The sequence below is a fragment of the Schistocerca piceifrons genome, chromosome 2 (genome assembly GCF_021461385.2).
Source record: "Schistocerca piceifrons isolate TAMUIC-IGC-003096 chromosome 2, iqSchPice1.1, whole genome shotgun sequence".
NCBI lineage: Eukaryota > Metazoa > Arthropoda > Insecta > Orthoptera > Acrididae > Schistocerca > Schistocerca piceifrons.
This window is the reverse complement of record NC_060139.1, coordinates 227554766-227572542: the sequence shown is the minus strand read 5'-3', so window position 1 is coordinate 227572542 and position 17777 is coordinate 227554766. Positions and strand designations below refer to the sequence as shown.

General features: G+C 41.1%; 1 pseudogene; it reads right to left on the bottom strand.

Moving 5' to 3' along the window:
* Positions 1–14863: 14863 nt before the first annotated feature.
* On the bottom strand, positions 14864–14981 carry LOC124778058 (annotated as a pseudogene).
* Positions 14982–17777: the final 2796 nt, after the last annotated feature.

Below are 17777 nucleotides of genomic sequence, written 5' to 3'. Positions count from 1 at the left end.
AGAAAAACTTTCTGAGTGCACAAGTGGTGGTTTATGGACTTGCTATATTCTCTGCAAGACTCTTCGATGGTGATTGTGCACCTGCACATTTGCAACAGATGGCTGCTGGCCGTCTCTACAAGGACTACAGTGGGTCTACATCTTTGATGGCCCACCAATACCGTAATCTCTACCAGGACTACGGTGGGTGTGCTCTGTGGTGACCTACCTACCAATATTCATCAAAACTTCGACTGACTCTGCTGTGGGTTTGCTCTGTTGTGGACCAATACTTGTCTGCATGTCGAGAGTCAGCACTGTCTTTCCGTTGGAAGGACAACACTACTTCTTCAAGACTGTATGGAAATCCACTACTTCTGTGTGCATTTTCTTTTACTGCTCAGACTTTGAGAAAAACACTGCTATTCTCCTGTTATGTACGATTAGGACTGTCTTTATGGACTGTGAGAAAATTTGAGCTTTTGACCAACATAATATCAATAAGTGTGTGCATTTGATTTCTTTGTTATTGTAATTATGAAAAATTTTATCAAATCATTATTGGCCACTGCCCAAAAAAAAAATTTGTAAAATTTTTTGTGGGGAGCATGGGGGCTATGTAAGTAGGCTGTTTAGGTTTTTTTATTGGTAACGCCACCTCTGTATGAAAATCACTGGCTGTGCTGTGTGCAGTCTGTGGCTGCTTTTCATTGTTGTAATACTCGCCATTGTAGTGTTAGGCAGCTGGCTGTGAACAGCGCGTAGCGTTGCGCAGTTGGAGGTGAGCCGCCAGCAGTGGTGGATGTGGGGAGAGAGATGGCGGAGGTTTGTAATTTGTCATGAACTGATATATATATTATGACTTGTGATGATATCAAGGTAAATACATTGTTCGTTCTCTATTAATATCTTTCATTTGCTAACTATCCCTATCAGTAGTTAGTGCCTTCCATAGTTTGAATCTTTTATTTAGCTGGGAGTAGTGGCGCTCGCTGTATTGCAGTAGCTTGAGCAGCGAAGATTTTTGTGAGGTAAGTGATTTGTGAAAGGTATAGTTTAATGTTTGTCAGGGCCATTCTTTAGTAGGGAATTTTGAAAGTCAGATTGCGTTGCGTTAACAAAATATTGTGTGTCAGGTTAAGCACAGTCCTGTATAATTGTTCAAAGGGGATGTTTCAAATACAATGTGTATTAATGCAAGCTGATTGACTCTCTACACATTTTAAGTGACTAAGTGAGTACATGAATAATGGACAGTGAAGAGTGATTAGTTTAAACCAGTACTATGGCGTATTAAAAAAAAAGTTTACTCCAACGTTAGCTATCTGTGGAGTTACGTCGGATCGTTGTTAATAACTGGACATAGCAACGGAATAGTTGACAGCAAATTTTCATCCTCGCTATGTATGATGTGAAAAACGACAGTAATGATGAAATCAAGAATCAAGATTTTATTTCATCACGGAACTAACTGGGCACAAAATAAAAACAAACGACTGCAGTTTACCCGTTCGCACAAGCTTAGAAGACTGTTGCGGCAGATAACAGAATATTTCTATACCTCGCGAGGAGTTGTGTTCTTGCGAGAGTTACAGGTGCTGTTCCACGTCACACCGACGGGGACGAACATCGTTACGAGTCGCGTCTCCTCCCGGCGAGTGAAGGAGGAGGGAAGGGACGTCACATCAGTTGGCGCCTACAAAGCGGGGCTCGACGACGACGCCAAGCTACATATCGTTTGGCGCTTCATATCGACGACGCCAGTGGAGACAACCTGCGGAGCTCGACGCCTCTACGACTGACTGACACGTGAGCGTCAACGTGTCGCGACTACGAGATATCTGCAGACGGAGCGACGCAACGCGTCGGAGTATTGTTCGAGACAGCGACATAAACTGCCAGCAGGGACGTGGGCGAAGCTGCAAATATTGGTATTAGTAAGATTTTCACTGTGCTTGTGTCAAGTAGGAGTAAATGTAGTGTCGTTTAAATATTGTAACTGTCCGCCCCCGGTTGCTGAGTGGTCAGCGCGACAGAATGTCAATTCTAAGGGCCCGAGTTCGATTCCCGGCTGGGTCGGAGATTTTCTCCGTTCAGGGACTGGGTGTTGTGTTGCGCTCATCATCATCCTTTCATCCCCATCGACGCGCAAGTCGCCGAAGTGGCGTGAAATCGAGAGACTTGCACCCGGTGAACGGTCTACCCGACGGGAGGCCCTCCTCACACGACATTTATTTTTTAATATTGTAACTGCAGTAAGCCGTAGTTAACAAGATTTTCCACCATGTCAAAGCGAAATAGGAGATTACGTAGCGATTTTGACAAAAACATTCCAGAATCTGGTGATGAACTAAGTGAATTATCTGAACATGAGGCGATTACGTGGGAGGAGAATCGTTTACAGAGTCGGACAAAATTATTACAGCTAGTGTGTCTGGTTCTGGAATGGAAAGTAAGGCTATGGAACTAGATGATAACAATTTTGATCCTAAAGAGAAAGCAGGTAATGAATGCTTAATGAATGTTGCACAAACCGATTCAGGAAATACAGATGTAGTTAGTGCTATACTATTAAAGCTAAATATGTTGGGTGATTTAAATACTAAGCTAGCTGAACAAGTGATATTAAATGCTAAATTTTCTGATGTACCTGAACAACAAGCAACTTTAAATCCTAAGTTTTCTGAACAGCGGGAGATGCTAGAAAACAAATTATCTGACATCGATGCTAGGATAATGGAGCAGCAAGCATCTATCGAAGCCAAATTTAGGGATCAGCAACAGGCCTTAGAAAATTTGCAGAACAACAGGGTAAAATGATCGCTGCTTGGGGGGACAAGTTTATTCAACATCAGGCTAACGTTGGTAATATAGAATCCAGATTAGTTAATCGAGAAAAAGAACAAGTTAAAATTGTCGAGCGTATAGACAAAATCCATGAAAATATCAGTAATTTTTGACAACAGTTTGGGCTCGTATCGGAAAGGGTTAACACCTTGACTGAGAATAATTGCAGTATTACCGAAAAAATAGAGGGATTAACTGGTCGTCTAGATGATTTAGAGAGCGGCTCATTAAGTAAAATAGATACTTACCTGTTAGACGAAACTAAGAAGCTGGAAGAGGATCTATCTGAATGGATAGAACATACGACTATAGAAGTTAACGGCAAGGTGCGATCTGCCATCGAGAGCGCACAGAAGCAGGTACTAGGACAGACACCGAGGGATAGTTCTTTAAATGAAACTTTTGTTAAGGAATTTAAACAGATTAAAGACAAAACTGTCGATGAATGCATCTAAGAGTCTCACTCACCAATTACTTTTGCCCAATTATCACTGTTTCTATGTTTCGATACAGTGTATCGATACGTGGAACTGTTTCAGTGTTTCCAAACTGCTATGTTTCACTGTTTGGAAACAGTGGTGTTCCATTCCGCTCTGTGTCGGATAACGGGACCAGATTCGATCTCGAGTCAGCAGTAGAAACTGTATCGTTGTTTCAAAATAACGCTGTTTCAGTCCACTTGTGCTTGGAACGGACTAATTGTATCGAAACAGTGATGTTTCATTTCGCTTTGCCTTGGACGAGATTCAGGCACGGCACACATACGGAAATACGTTAAATATTCTACTTCATCAAACTCTTTCAAGAGTGTCGAAATCTTTTTGACACACAACAGCATGAAGCTTAAGATTTCCGAAAATAAAGCTTCGTTTCTAATTGAGTGCTCTATTCCGAAGTGGCGTAATATATGCACTATAAACACTAACAAAAAATAAAATAAAGCACACTATTCGCATTTAAAATAATAAAAGTGTGAAAAACATTCAGTTAAATTACACATCTCCTATAACATATGCTTCTCTGTTCATGTAGAGTAATCACATTAAAAAGCGCAAGTAAACCCACAACATTTTGAATTAAAAATGAAACGACGTCTTTGTATTATCGCCATCTATGTTCCATGTGAGCGCATATTTTCAAAGCAGGGGCAAACAATAACAGACACACGATCCCGTCTTTCAAGCGAAAAAGGATCAAAAATGATATTTCTAAACTACAACCTGGAATAGGTAGGTACAGCAGACCTACTCAGAAATGAAACCTTCTCTGGACTGAGTGCACTAAATTTATATTTGATAGTATTTTGTTTAGTCCACTAAATTAAGCATGCAGCTACCTTACAGGAACATTTATCTCAAATTTGTTGCACGCAGAAGACACGGTTTTGCTCACCATTCAGTGAGTTTAATTTTTTTAGTATGTTATTTATTCATTTGTGTGTTTGAGAATAATTATCTGATTTGTGTATGTATATGTTTGTGTGTTTATTTTTGTAAATGTGCTGTGTTTGATTATGACACTATAGGCATCTTGATACTTGTGTATGATAAATAATTCTCAGGCAAGTCAACAATGGTACTTCGATACTTTTGTTTCTGGCGTTCAGATACTCTGATAAAATAGCATTTCAGCCGCAACATAACTTCATCTCTGATTTCCTGGGGAAGGTCATAATTAAATGGTAATACATCTGCTTGATGTGAGTACTTGAGGGAACTGCATGCACCTGTACCTCAAACAAACGTCTTTAGCAAGAACTATAAGTGGTGTAGAGGCAGAACTTCCATGATATAGGTATCACAAAGGCATTACACTGTATGGATTGTTTTAAATTTTAGTCTGGATTTTATACTTCAAAGAACCATACCTATCTCTGCATTTCAGTTACGTTGAAATGTTTTCCAGTTCTATCAAGTGCTCTTACTATGAGATGTATCCAGCTAACTTGTAAATGTTTGATGAGAAACTGCCATACTTGACCATTGTGCTATATCCTCCAGTCTGTTATGGTAATTTTTCGATTTGTGTGCATCAGTCCCTTTGCATCCTGCTCTGTGTGACAAACAATGGAAAATTCAACTGTGAGTAATAAAAGTGTGAGTGGCACACTCATAAACGTTAATTCAGTGCCTCACTTCCCAGAATGTTATCTCAATAAATTATATCTCATGATATGCCTTTTCAAGAGCACATACAGATTATCACTCATAAAACCTATCAAAATTATGCCCTAGAATACATATGTAGTCTGACCTCGGCCACTTGGAAAGTATGAAAGTGACATGACACGAAATCAGCGCATTTGCTACAGGAAATATGGGACTGCAAAGACGCCTGAGTGAAAGTTTCATACTTTCTGCGATATGATTGGCGGTCTCGCGCCTCATTTGTGTTTTTATGACAATATTTATACAGTATACACTCAAGATATGATGTGAAGACCTATACTATTACAAAACACAAACTGTTTCACTGTTTCGAAACAGACTTCCGAAACATTGCACTGTACTGTTTCATTTGTTTCGAAACAGTTATGTGTTTCAGTTTGCCCATCTCTACATCAAAGTAACAAACAAGCAATAATTCCAAACCGGAAAAATGAAGAAATAGGTAGTCTTACAAAATCTAACTGCGAAAGCAAACGTCCCCGAGTAAAACATAGCGCGTATACAGGTAAACTATGGGAAGTAAACAGCCAATCGGATGAAGAGGATGATACCTATGTTCATAGAAGTTGTATTTCATCATTCAAGGTAGAACATAGTATTTTCAAAAGTAGACAATATCCTATTTTTTTGAGTGAAAAGAATAACATTAATCCCAAAGTATTTATTAATTTTTCAAAAGGGTATTTCCACGTAGTTGGACAGAGTATGACAAACTACAATTCATAGTATCAAAAATTGCAGGAGAAGCAGCATTGTGGGCCGCTGAGGTAAGCGAAACCTGCAATACGTGTTCCGAATTTGAAAAACTATTCCTAGCAAAATATTGGTCAATAAGTAGACAAGAGAGGTTACATAAAGAAGTTTATCAGCCTGAAATTTGCAATTCAAAGAAAGAAACATTGAGACAATATTTTGAGCGCTATTTAAAAAATACACGTTATTGGGCTGAACCGATTTCGAGTAGGTATGTTATTAGAATATTAAAAGGCAGTTTACATTTTAATATCAGAGAGAAACTTATTCATGTACCCGATAGTGGAGTAGAACGATTTATGTCAGTAATCGATTAGATCGACATGCTGATGGAAAATGCGAGACAATAGCCGAATAATAATAGTAATTATTGTTCTAGGAATAATGTGTGTGGCAATCAATGGAATAATGGTAATCGAAGTAATAGTCATTCTCCAGACTTTAACCAAAGTAACAATAAGTCTAAGAACAGTAGTGCACATGTGGATCGCGCACAAAAGAATAATCAAAATTGGAATATGAATTACAGACGCTCTAAAGGGAATTTTGTAGGAAATAATAACCAGATACCAGGAGCTGGAGGTTTTAAACGGGTGAACGTTGTAAATACAAATAGGAAAAGAAAGTTTGGGGGTGGGGGGGGGGGCGGCAGTCGTCAAACAATCGATGTTCCGACGATGGACGTAGGAATAATTGCGCTCCTATGGAGCCACCGAATAAATGAAGTTGTGGAACGTATCAGATGAATAATGTAGGTTGGACAAACACTAATACCACAGGTACGTCTTCTGGATCTACCAGACCCATACCGTTGACGGATGGGAGAAATGTAGTTGAGGATAATACATATCCACCAACAAGAAATGAAGTTCATTTAGTAGAGGTACATGAACCGCCGAGGAACCTAAATGACAGACGGTCAAGCTAGTACTAGTCATTTTAGGCCTTCCTCGGGTGGCTGGTATTGAGGAGGGAGGCAAACACCGCGAGTCAGTAAATATTCTTGAGTATAATACGGAACCGGATGTTCGGGAAGATCTCATGAAAGAACCAAGGAATGAAACGAATGAAAAAGGGTATACTTTGCAAGCGATTGTAAAAGTAAAGATTAATAATTTACCGGTTAATGTACTGACAGATACAGGGGCGACGGTTAGTGTGATGACAATGGGTTGCTTGAATATGGTTAGTCAGCAACAAAAAATACTCACCAGTAACAGGCTGTACAGTGTCAGGGGCGTTTAGCGCGAAAGCGCAGCGCATAATTAAGCAGATACGGGTGACAGTGGAACTACAAGGAGTAGCAACAGAATGCACTTTCTTGGTAGTGTCTAGAATGTCAACGCCGTGTATTTGGGGTATGGATTTTTTAGATGATTATGGTGCAGTGATTGATTTTAAGGAAGGTGTGTGTACTTTTATAGTTAAAGACAAACGATTAAAGGTAACTTTGTTGAAGAAGAAGATTGTTTTAGGGACGTATTGCCAGAATCTAACCGTTAATTGTCTTCCTGTAAATGCTTTGCATTTCAAGAATAATGATTGTGTTAGGGAAACTGATGCTGAGACTTTAGTATCGAGCATCGCTGAAAAAGTACGAGTATTGGAATATTTATCGCCCCAACAACAAACTGAATTGAGAGAAGTCTTGCAATTGTTTTTCCTGTATTTAATAAAATACCAGGTGTAATTAAGGGCTTTGAATATTGTATCGAAACATACCCTCATTCGACTTATTGTAAAACTACGTATGCAGTCCCTTGGTCTAAAAGAGAAGCTGTAACTAAAGATATCAAAAAGATGATAGACTGGGGAATTATTGAGACTTCCACATCCGAATACTCAAGCTCATTATTGGCAGTGACTAAGCCGAAAGGTGACATTCGGTTAGTCTTAGACGCACGTGATATTAATAAGATTATGAAGCCTGTGAGGACTCGCCCGGAGAATTTAAAAGAACTATTACAGATGTTTCACTTGACCCCCATTGACCTCGGAAGCTCATATTGGAAAACTAAAATAGATGAGGAATCAAGAAAGTATACGGCGTTTATTTACCTAGGACGTAGTTACCAATTTAAAGCAATGCCGTTTGGACTGAACGTTAGTGGTGGTGTTTTTATAACTGCTTTAGGTACAGTACTCGGTGCAGAGTTGCTAGAGCAGGACACTGTATTTGTTGACGACTTACTGATCGCCACAGAGACCTGGGAAGAACATATTGAGCTAATGAATCGTGTATTTGAGAAATTCCTAGAATATGGAGTCACATTTAATTTAGCAAAATCCAAATTTGGAAGAAATCAGATTAAATTCTTGGGTCATATTGTAACTCCTGAAGGAATTATTCCAGATCCTAAAATGTTGGATGCAATAAGAAATTGTCCGTATCCGCAAAATAAGAAACAGCTAAAGTCATTTTTAGGTTTGGTATCTTTCTTCAGAATGTTTGTATCTCAGCCGTTATTAAATAAAGACTGTCTGTTGCAATTATCAAGGAAAGATGTATCATGACGATGGACAGAATCTTGTAGCAAAGCCTTTGACGAGATTCGCAGTGCTTTAATAAATGCTCCGTTGTTGCATCATCCACAGATGGATAAAGATTTTTTCATAACAGATGCGGCGGAAACAGGACTAGGTGCTACATGATTCCAAATGGACGATGAGAATAAAGTAGAAACTAGAAAAATTATTGCCTTTGCTAGTCGAACCTTATCACGTTATGAACGCTCATACAGTACTACTGAGCTAGAAGTATTAGCAATTATATGATCACTAAACAAATTTCGATATTTTGTATATGGTAAAAGGATAGTGATATACTGTGACCCTAAAGCAGTGACGTTCTCAATGACGAGTAGAATGTTACATGGCCGACTTACGCGTTGGGCCTTATTACAACAGGAATATGACGTAGCGCTTAAGCATGTCAAAGGGAGAGACAATGTGGTCACAGACGCATTATCGAGTTTACCAAGATCGATGAGGTTGAAGAAGAGCGAGTAATGGATTTTAAGGTGATGATGTTAGGAACACTTTCTTATGGGAAAGAGGTTAATGATATGTGTTCGCGAATAGGGCAAATGCAGAAAGTAGATGGTAAATGGAGAAAAATAATAAGTGATTTAAGAACAGCAACAATTGATAAAGTTAATAGTCATTACCAATTGCAAGAAGCCGTATTGCTTTATAGTAAAACTGAGAAGTACGAGTGGAAGATATGCATTCCATCAAGGTATATTGACTCGTATTGTGGTTCACACATGTGAGATGGGGACATTTCGGGGCTCATAAGTGTGTAATGAAACTACAAAAACTATGTTTCTATCCAAATTTACTGCAAAGAGCTCAAGAAATACTCAAGAGGTATAGGACATCTCAAAAGGCAATAATAACTAAGAAACCTCTAAACATCGTAGCATGTGATACGTGTGGGCCATTTCCAGTAGCAAAGGAAATTTTTTAATATGTATGATCTTTTCACAAGGTATGTAAAATCGTATGTGAAACCTATGTTAAGAAGGATCATAGAAGATTATTTGGTTAAGGGGGGGAAACCCGCAATGCTAATTTCTGATAATGCATCGTATTTTCGAAGTAAAGCGTGGTGCAAAACAATGATCAGTTAGTTAGTTGCTGTTGAATCGCCCTAGAGTATTTTTGCGATAGTTGTCTGGATGCAAATGCTATTAGTTTGTTTCAGTTTAGGAGGTTTGATAATTCATGAGATAGAGATTGAAATATTGCTCAGTCATTCGACTGAAGAAAGCTAATCTTTACCGCTCTCAACGCGACGGTATAGTAAGACGCGTGTTAGACTTCAATTGAGTGATATTGGTTTATCGGACTTAGCCTTCGTACTGATGAACAGTTACAAACCTTGAGAGCAATGGATCACCGACAGAAAAACAATACGTAGTCATGAGTAGGAGACAATAAAACGAAGGAAGACAAGTACGCCGATTAGTCAAAAGTTGTCGTCAGCGTCACCATTACTGAACTGAACAGACGTTAATCTTGAATGACATATCGGTGTGCGTGTGTTGTAGGGACAAACAGTTATAGTAGACAGCAAAATTTCATCCTCGCTGTGTACGATGTGAAAAGCGACCGTAATGATGTAATCAAGAATTTGTTTCATCACGGAACTAACCGGGCACAAAATAAAAATTACCGATTGCAGTTTACCAGTTCGCACAAGCTGAGAAGACTGTTGCGGACAGATAGAATATTTCCATACCGCGCGAGGAGTTATGTTCTTACGAGAGTTACAGGTGCTGTTCCACGTCATACCGACGGGGACGAACATCGTTACGAGTCGCGTCTCCAGCCGGCGAGTGAAGAAGGAGGGAAGGGACGTCACACTTGCGACACATGTGTTTAACACAAAGTTAACTACTGCAATCGTTTCGTTTTGTAAAAAAATTCATTAAGACCATTTGGTTCAAAAGTTGTCTAGCGATCCGAGAAAGCAGCTTTCCTAGGCACCCCGTATTTAATGACTAGGCAGCATACAACAAAAACAATCATGTCTATCGCTCTCTCAACAACTACGGTACCTGGATCCTGCTCAATGAATTTTTGTTTCCTTTTCTTTGTTTTAGTGATTTTAATGGAGTGGCAAAGTCTCTTCTCCCCATGTACAGACTATCTCATGAGCACTTCTTCACCGGGCAGGACTTTTCCGTGTTTTGTTTTTAGGTAGGCAAAGAGATTATTTTTTATTTACAGTTTTTGTTGTCTTGGAAAGTAAAATATTTTCTATCGTTCTCTATACAACTTTCACTAGGGTAATACCCAATTTTGTCTCGCATAGTCAACAAATCTTTACATAGAAAATAAGTAAATGAATGAAAAAGAATGTTTCAGATCATTTCAGAGCAGAAATCTGAGGCGTCTGAGTCTAGTCCTCAGCTGAATTAAACATTTTTTCTGTCTCTTACCACTTCTGTTGCATTTCCCAACAGGTTCATATTTACGTCGTATTCTCAACTTCACTGCAATATTGACTCGAAACTGCAAGTCCCCCGTGTATCTTGATACGTAAGTCAGATTAAAGATCGGAGTAAGGCTAGAACGTATCTCGTGCAGCAGGTCCATGCGTAGTCAAGCAATGTGTCGTTCGAAACAACGTCTGTGTTGAGAGCAGCATTAGTTTCTTTCTTTCCAGTTTCGTGCAAAGCAAACCTGCTGCAGGTGCAGGGGGGGGGGGAGGGGATACCAGGAAGGAGGAGACAAATCACTCCAGCTCTTCGTGTGTAAGAGTCCGGAATATTTGTATTCACCTCACGACACAACGAGTGACCACTGGAGCGAGTATCGGCATTGGGGAAAGCACGTCTGGCTGCTAGTACTCCACCTGAGGAAACAACGTAAATACAAACCTGGTCACATGTCGTGGGAGTAAACGCACCTGTGCTGTACGGAGTCAAGCAACATCTGTCTACGATATAGAAGTTGTGAGTTAGAAGAAGAATATGTTAGTTGACCCCACATGCAGAAGACGAGGAACGGCTGGTCAATTTACTCGTTATTTATCTATTTATTCACTAGCAACATGCCCCGGATTCGTACGGAGTAGCACTACGCGGATACACTTAAACGATTTGTCTGGCGTAGTGGTGATCTTGTCAACGAGCCATTGCTCAAAGTGATGGTTGAAATTCAGAGAAAAAGTCAGGAAACTGAATATTAAATCCAAATTCTATAACTCAAGCGACTTAAGCAGTCCACAGCAGGAAAGTTTTAAGGAGGAAAGAGTTAACTGACAAATACAACATAGTTCAGACTTTGGACTGACTTTATCAGATATGACATGGTAATGGTCTAACAAGGTTTGTCATTGAACATGAGAGCACAGTTTATTCTTTCAAAAAATACTGCTGACTTTTTATATATCTATCTCCATATATAAGAAGAAAAGTCCTGACTGGCAGAGTGACTGACTCACCATCGCCCAGCCCAAACCGTGAAACGATAGAAACTTGAAGTTTGGAAAAGGTACCTCCCAAACTTTACAGAAGCTCTCCTGCTGATCTTTCGGAACTAGCACTTCTGGAAGAAAGGGTATTGTGGATAGATGGCTTTGCCACGGCCTGGGGGATGTTTCTATAATTAAATTTTCACTCTGCAGTGGAAAGTGCGCTCATATGAAACTTCCTGGGAGATTAGAGCTGTGTTTCGGACCGAGACTCGAAATCGGGATCTTTACCTTTCGCGGGCAAGTGCTATACCGTCTGAGTTACCCAACCACGACTCACGCCCCGTCCTCACAGATTTACTTCTGCCAGTACCTCGTCTCCTACCTTCCAAACTTCACAGAAGCTCTCCTGTGTCGATAGAGCACTTGCCTGAGAAAGGCAAAGGTGCCTAGATCGAGTCTCGGTCCGGCACACAGTTTTACTCCGCCAGGAAGTATAACACCAGCGCACACACCGCTACCGAGTGAAAATTTCGTTCTGGAAACATCCCCCAGCCTGTGGCTAAGTCATTTCTCCGCAATATCCTTTCTTCCAGGAATACTTGTTGTGCTACTTTCGCAGGAGAGCTTCAGTGAAGTTTGTAAGGTAGGAGGTACTGGTGGAACTGAAGCTGTGCGAACGGATAGTGGGTACCTCAGTCGGTAGAGCAGGTGCCCGCGAAAGGGAAAAGTCCCGAGTTCGAGTCTCAGTCCGACACACAGTTTTAATCTGCCAGGAAGTTTCATTTCTGCAGACACTCCTCTGCAGAGTGAAAGTATCGTTCTGGAAACATACCCCAGGCTGTTGCCAAACCAAGTCTCCACAATATCCTTTCTTCCAAAAGTATTAGTTCCGAAAGATTCACAGGAGAGCTCTTGTGAAGTGTGGGAGGTAGGAAACAAGGTACTGGCGTGAGGATGAGTCGTGAGTCGTGCGTGGGTAGTATGTTGGTAGAGCACTTGCCCGCAGAAGGTGAACGTCCCTAGTTCGAGTCTCGGTCCAGCAAACAGTTATAATCAGCAAGGTAATTAAAAAAAAAAAAAAAGTGTTTCACTTTTATTCAACCCTGTGGGGATGAAACGGAGGATGAAACTTTTTAATGAAATTTTTCATTATGAAGGCATTTTCGGAGCTATCTAGGAAATTTCGTATTTGGCGTCTCTGTTATAAATAAAACATACGTATGTCACTGTTTTTGGAAATTCAACCAATAAGTGGTGAAATAGGCTCAGACAGATTCACTGACTAATCATCACCCAGCCCAAACCGCTAAGGATAGAAACTTGAAGTTTGGAGAAGGTATGGATCTTATACTCTAGGTATCCTTTAAGAAGTTTTTGTCCGAAATTCTACTCCTAAGGGGGTGAAATATGGGATGGAAGGCTTTTTGAAGATACGTCGCTGCTAAGGTAATTTTGAAGGTAAAGCTACGAAAACTTATATTTAGTTACTCAGTCGAATATAAAGAAATACTTATTTCAGCATGTTTGGTAATTTAATCCTATGGAGGTAAAACAGTGGATGAAAGCTTTTTTTTGAAAATATATCATTATTAAATGGTTCAAATGGCTCTGAGCACTATGGGACTTAACATCTATGGTCATCAGTCCCCTAGAACTTAGAACTACTTAAACCTAACTAACCTAAGGACATCACACACATCCCTGCCCGAGGCAGGATTCGAACCTGCGACCGTAGCAGTCGCGCGGCTCCGGACTGGGGGCCTCGAACCGCTAGACCACCGCGGCCGGCAATCATTATTAAAGAATTGCTAAAGCTACATGTACGAACATTGGTATTCGGCTTCTCGATTAGAAATAAACAAAAAATACTTCGTTCAGTGTTTCTCGAAATTCAAATCCTAAATGAGTGCGAGGGGATGAAAATTTTTAAGAGAATATTTCGTTACGTTAACAAAATTTTTAAAGCTAAATTAATGAAAATTGGCATTTCAGTTCTCGGTTAAATATAAAGAAATATTGGTTATGGGGTGAAAGTTGTTATGTAAATATCATCACAAGAACGCAAAAGGCAACATTAACAAAAACTTTGGACTTCAGCTGCCAGAACCGTTGTTTGGTCAGAAGTACGTTCGGAAAAGATTATCGTTATACAGCCTTACTTTAAGCGAAAAGCTTAGAAGACGTTGCAATTTGTGAAGAACATAAAAATACGATTAAATAAAAACGAAAAGAATCTCTGCAGGCCATGCTATCTACGTGAGCGAAGCTGCGGGCGCTAAGATAGTAAGTTATGAACACAAAACTTCCTTGTGAATCAGTCTATCTACCAGTGAACACCGTATAGAAAACCCTACAGTAGTCACTGTGGTGGAGACAGGAAATCGCAGCGGCTCACTTTAATCTATAATCAGTATGGGCTTTTACTGATTTCTGGATTTGCTCCAGCTGTTTACTTTACCGTTTTCTTGCCAGCTAATGCCTCCTCTCCATCTGAACAGCTCGCAGCTCCCATCATTGTCACGAGAAGTGGAACGGACAACAATACATATACACTTCGCAAACAACGTATAACTTTTTCGAGAGAGCGCAATCGTCTCCCATTCCCACGAATCCGTTTGAAATTTGCCTCAAAGGTGCATAAAATCTTCCTCTGTAATGGTAAAAGCTTGTAGGCCTGCGACGTCACACCAGTTCTCGGCGACGCTTCAAACATCAAGGTATCGACACATGCGATAAAAACGCTACGGTTCAGAAATTCATGTCAGATGTAAGGTGGGTTAATGGTATCACGCTGGCACCAAATTACAGCCATGCGTTGTAGCCGCGTAGTCTAGGGGGCCTTGTCATGGTTTACGCGACTCCCCCCGTCGAAGGTTCGAGTCTTCCCTAGGGCATGGGTGTATGTGCTGTCTTTAGCGTAAGTCAGTTTAAGTTACGTTAATTAGTGTGCATGCTGAGGGATCGATGGCCTCAACAGTTTGATCCCATAGCACTCCGCCGTCAGGCCACGAGTGGCCTACCGGAACCATCCGACCGTCGTGTCATCCTCAGAGGAGGATCCGGATAGGAGGGGCGTGGGGTCAGCACACCACTCTCCCGGTCGTCGTGATGGTATTCTTAACCGAAGCCGCTACTATTCGGTCGAGTAGCTCCTCAATTAGCATCACGAGGCTGAGTGCACCACGAAAAATGGCAACAGCGCATGACGGCCTGGATGGTCACCCATGCAAGTACCGACCACGCCCGACAGCGCTTAACTTCGGTGATCTCACGGGAACCGGTATATCCACTGCGGCAAGGCCGTTGCCCTTTGTTCCCATAGTACCTTACCACAAATTTCCAAAAAATTTCTAAATTTCACCAAAATTCTGCTTAACGCCAATGCAGCCATGTCACACTTTGCGGATGTCGTCACACCCCATCTTACCCTCATTTCACCCCTCCTTTTGACGCCTCTACAATAGAGATCAGAACCACGACACACAACATTGAATCACGCGCTTTTCTTATAGATGGCCGAGGAAAACATTTCAGGCAGGCCACCGCTAAGAATCGACATGAAGAGCCCTCGGGACGTGGCGTAAAGGGTGACATGAACTACAACTTCTCTTGGGGTGTTTGGGGCGTTGATTCTCACACATTGGAGAGTAGAAAACGAGAGGTCGGCAGTCCAGTGAATCACAGGACGACGTTTTTGACGATATACGGCACTGTCGACGCCTTCCTCTCCCCCCCCCCCCCCCTCCCCTCTCCCTCCCACCGGTCCTGTGGCTTATCGCACTGCGTATGGTCCATTTCGACCTCGAAATGTGTGGAAATCACGGCTCCAAGTTTGGGGCTGATTTCATTGAGGCCCTTCATATCATCTCATGAAGGCTTTTCATGTCGATTCTGAGCTGTGGGTGTCTGAAACAGCCTTCCATTAGAAAATCGCGTGATTTCAACGCTGGCTGCCTTGTTTTGACCTGCATCGCAAAAGCGCCAAAAGAATGGGAGAATAGAGTGTGCGACGACCTTCCCGTCAAGTCACACGTCCATAGAGTAAGGCCGTAGGCATTCTTGGGCCAAATTTCAAACTCATGTGTCTCGTGGGAGACAATTATGGGGCTTACAAGAAGTGATCATTTGTTTTGGGCAGTTTATTACACACTTACCATTTTTTTCTTCTTCTTCTTCTTCCTCCTCTTCCTTTCACGGGCCTGTCGACCCTTTGTGGCCTCAGTTCCATCATTTAACTGGTCTTCCTATGTCCCTCTTTCCATCTGCCCTGCATTGAAAGGCCACCTTGTAATCCTCGTCCCTTCCATTCGTTCCACATATTCCTCCAAATTTTGGTTATGTTCTTCGTTTTGTCTCTTACTGTAAAAACATACTATTCTTGTCTGATGTTTTCATTAGGAATCCTGTCTACCTTTGGACAACGTTCGGCTGTTCGAAAATATTTCATCTGAGTCGCCTGATCATGGCTAAACATCTTTCCTACTCACAACCCGCAGTTCATTGCGCTGCGGTACAAGTACACCATCACCTAAGAGAATATCATGTGTATGTCTCTTCGTTTCTTTTATAGTTTTCTACTTATAGTGCCACGTACAATCTGATACCTCAGTGATGTAATATCTACATCCCCACCTTCGTTAAAAGTAGTATATCTGAACTTCTTCCAAAACCTGATCTTTGATTATAATTTTGTTTCGCACTGAATAAGTATTTTGGAATGCCACTATCTTAATGGTTTTACTACTATCTTAAAATTATAATGCATACCAATTAAGATTCAATAAATGTTCAAATGTGTGTGAAATCTAATGGGACTTAACTGCTAAGGTCATCAGTCCCTAAGATGACACACTACTTAACCTAAATTAACCGATGGACAAACACACACACCCATGCCCGAGGGAGGACTCGAACCTCCACCGGGACCAGCCGTTAGTAAGGCACACTTGAAAGTTCCGTGTTAACAGCTATGACAGGAAAAATTTTAGCTGCTAGTGACTCACCGTGCGCATCAGGAGAGCGACAGAAAATAGTGTCCTGGAGGTGCACAGATCAAACTTCTATGGTATCGTATGTACTAAACTTCGCGAAATGGGCACCATCGACATTCAAGGAACGCCGGGACCAGCCGCACAGCCCATGACTGCAGCGCCCTAGACTGCTCGGTTCAAATGGCTCTGAGCACTATGCGACTTCTGAGGTCATCAGTCGCCTAGAACTTAGAACTAATCAAACCTAACTAACCTATGGACATCACACACATCCATGCCCGAGGCAGGATTCGTACCTGCGACCGCAGCGGTCGCTCGGCTCCAGACTGTAGCGCCTAGAACCCTTCGGCCACTCCGGCCGGAAGACCGCTCGGCTAATCCCGCGCTGCCCAATTAAGATTAATTAATGGAATTATCATTACTATAAACGATACATCATAGACACTAATATTCTTCGTAAATTCGTCTCTTTATTAGTGAAAACCGTATCAAAATCCCGAAAGCATTTCCTGGCATTAGCTTTCACATACAGGCACAAAAAGAGATCAACGTAGTAAAATAGGGCCATCAGGCTGTCCCTTACATCTAATCAGACTTCCTGCCTATTGTCGAACACACCCATTACAATAAGATGTTATTAGTTACACGTAATATATTTAATAATTGCGATAGTGCAGAAAGAGAAAGAAAACCATAGTTATATTCGTTAAAGAACTTTTGAAATTTTCTTCCTCTTTTTCACAAGTCTTCACTTTATCACACCTCGCACGGTAGCCATCTTCGGGTCATTTTCAAGTACAGTGGTTGTCGATGCGTTACACAGCTATTATCCTGCAATTAAACGGCTATATACCGATATGAAAGCGAGCACATGACGTGCATGGGTCGAAATTAAAACTGTAAAGCTTACTGCGTACAGTAAGAGTCATCTTTATCGTTCTTCTAGCTTTCCTTGGTAATGTAAAAAAAAGGGGAAAGTTTATGTGTTATCTGGTGAGCCTTGTATTAGAATAACTATCCTGATTCTGAATGTCAGCTATCGTTAGTCATAAACGTTGCTTTCAGCTATTTGCTCCATACAAGCCGTTATGTTGCCATAGGTTACATTTCTTA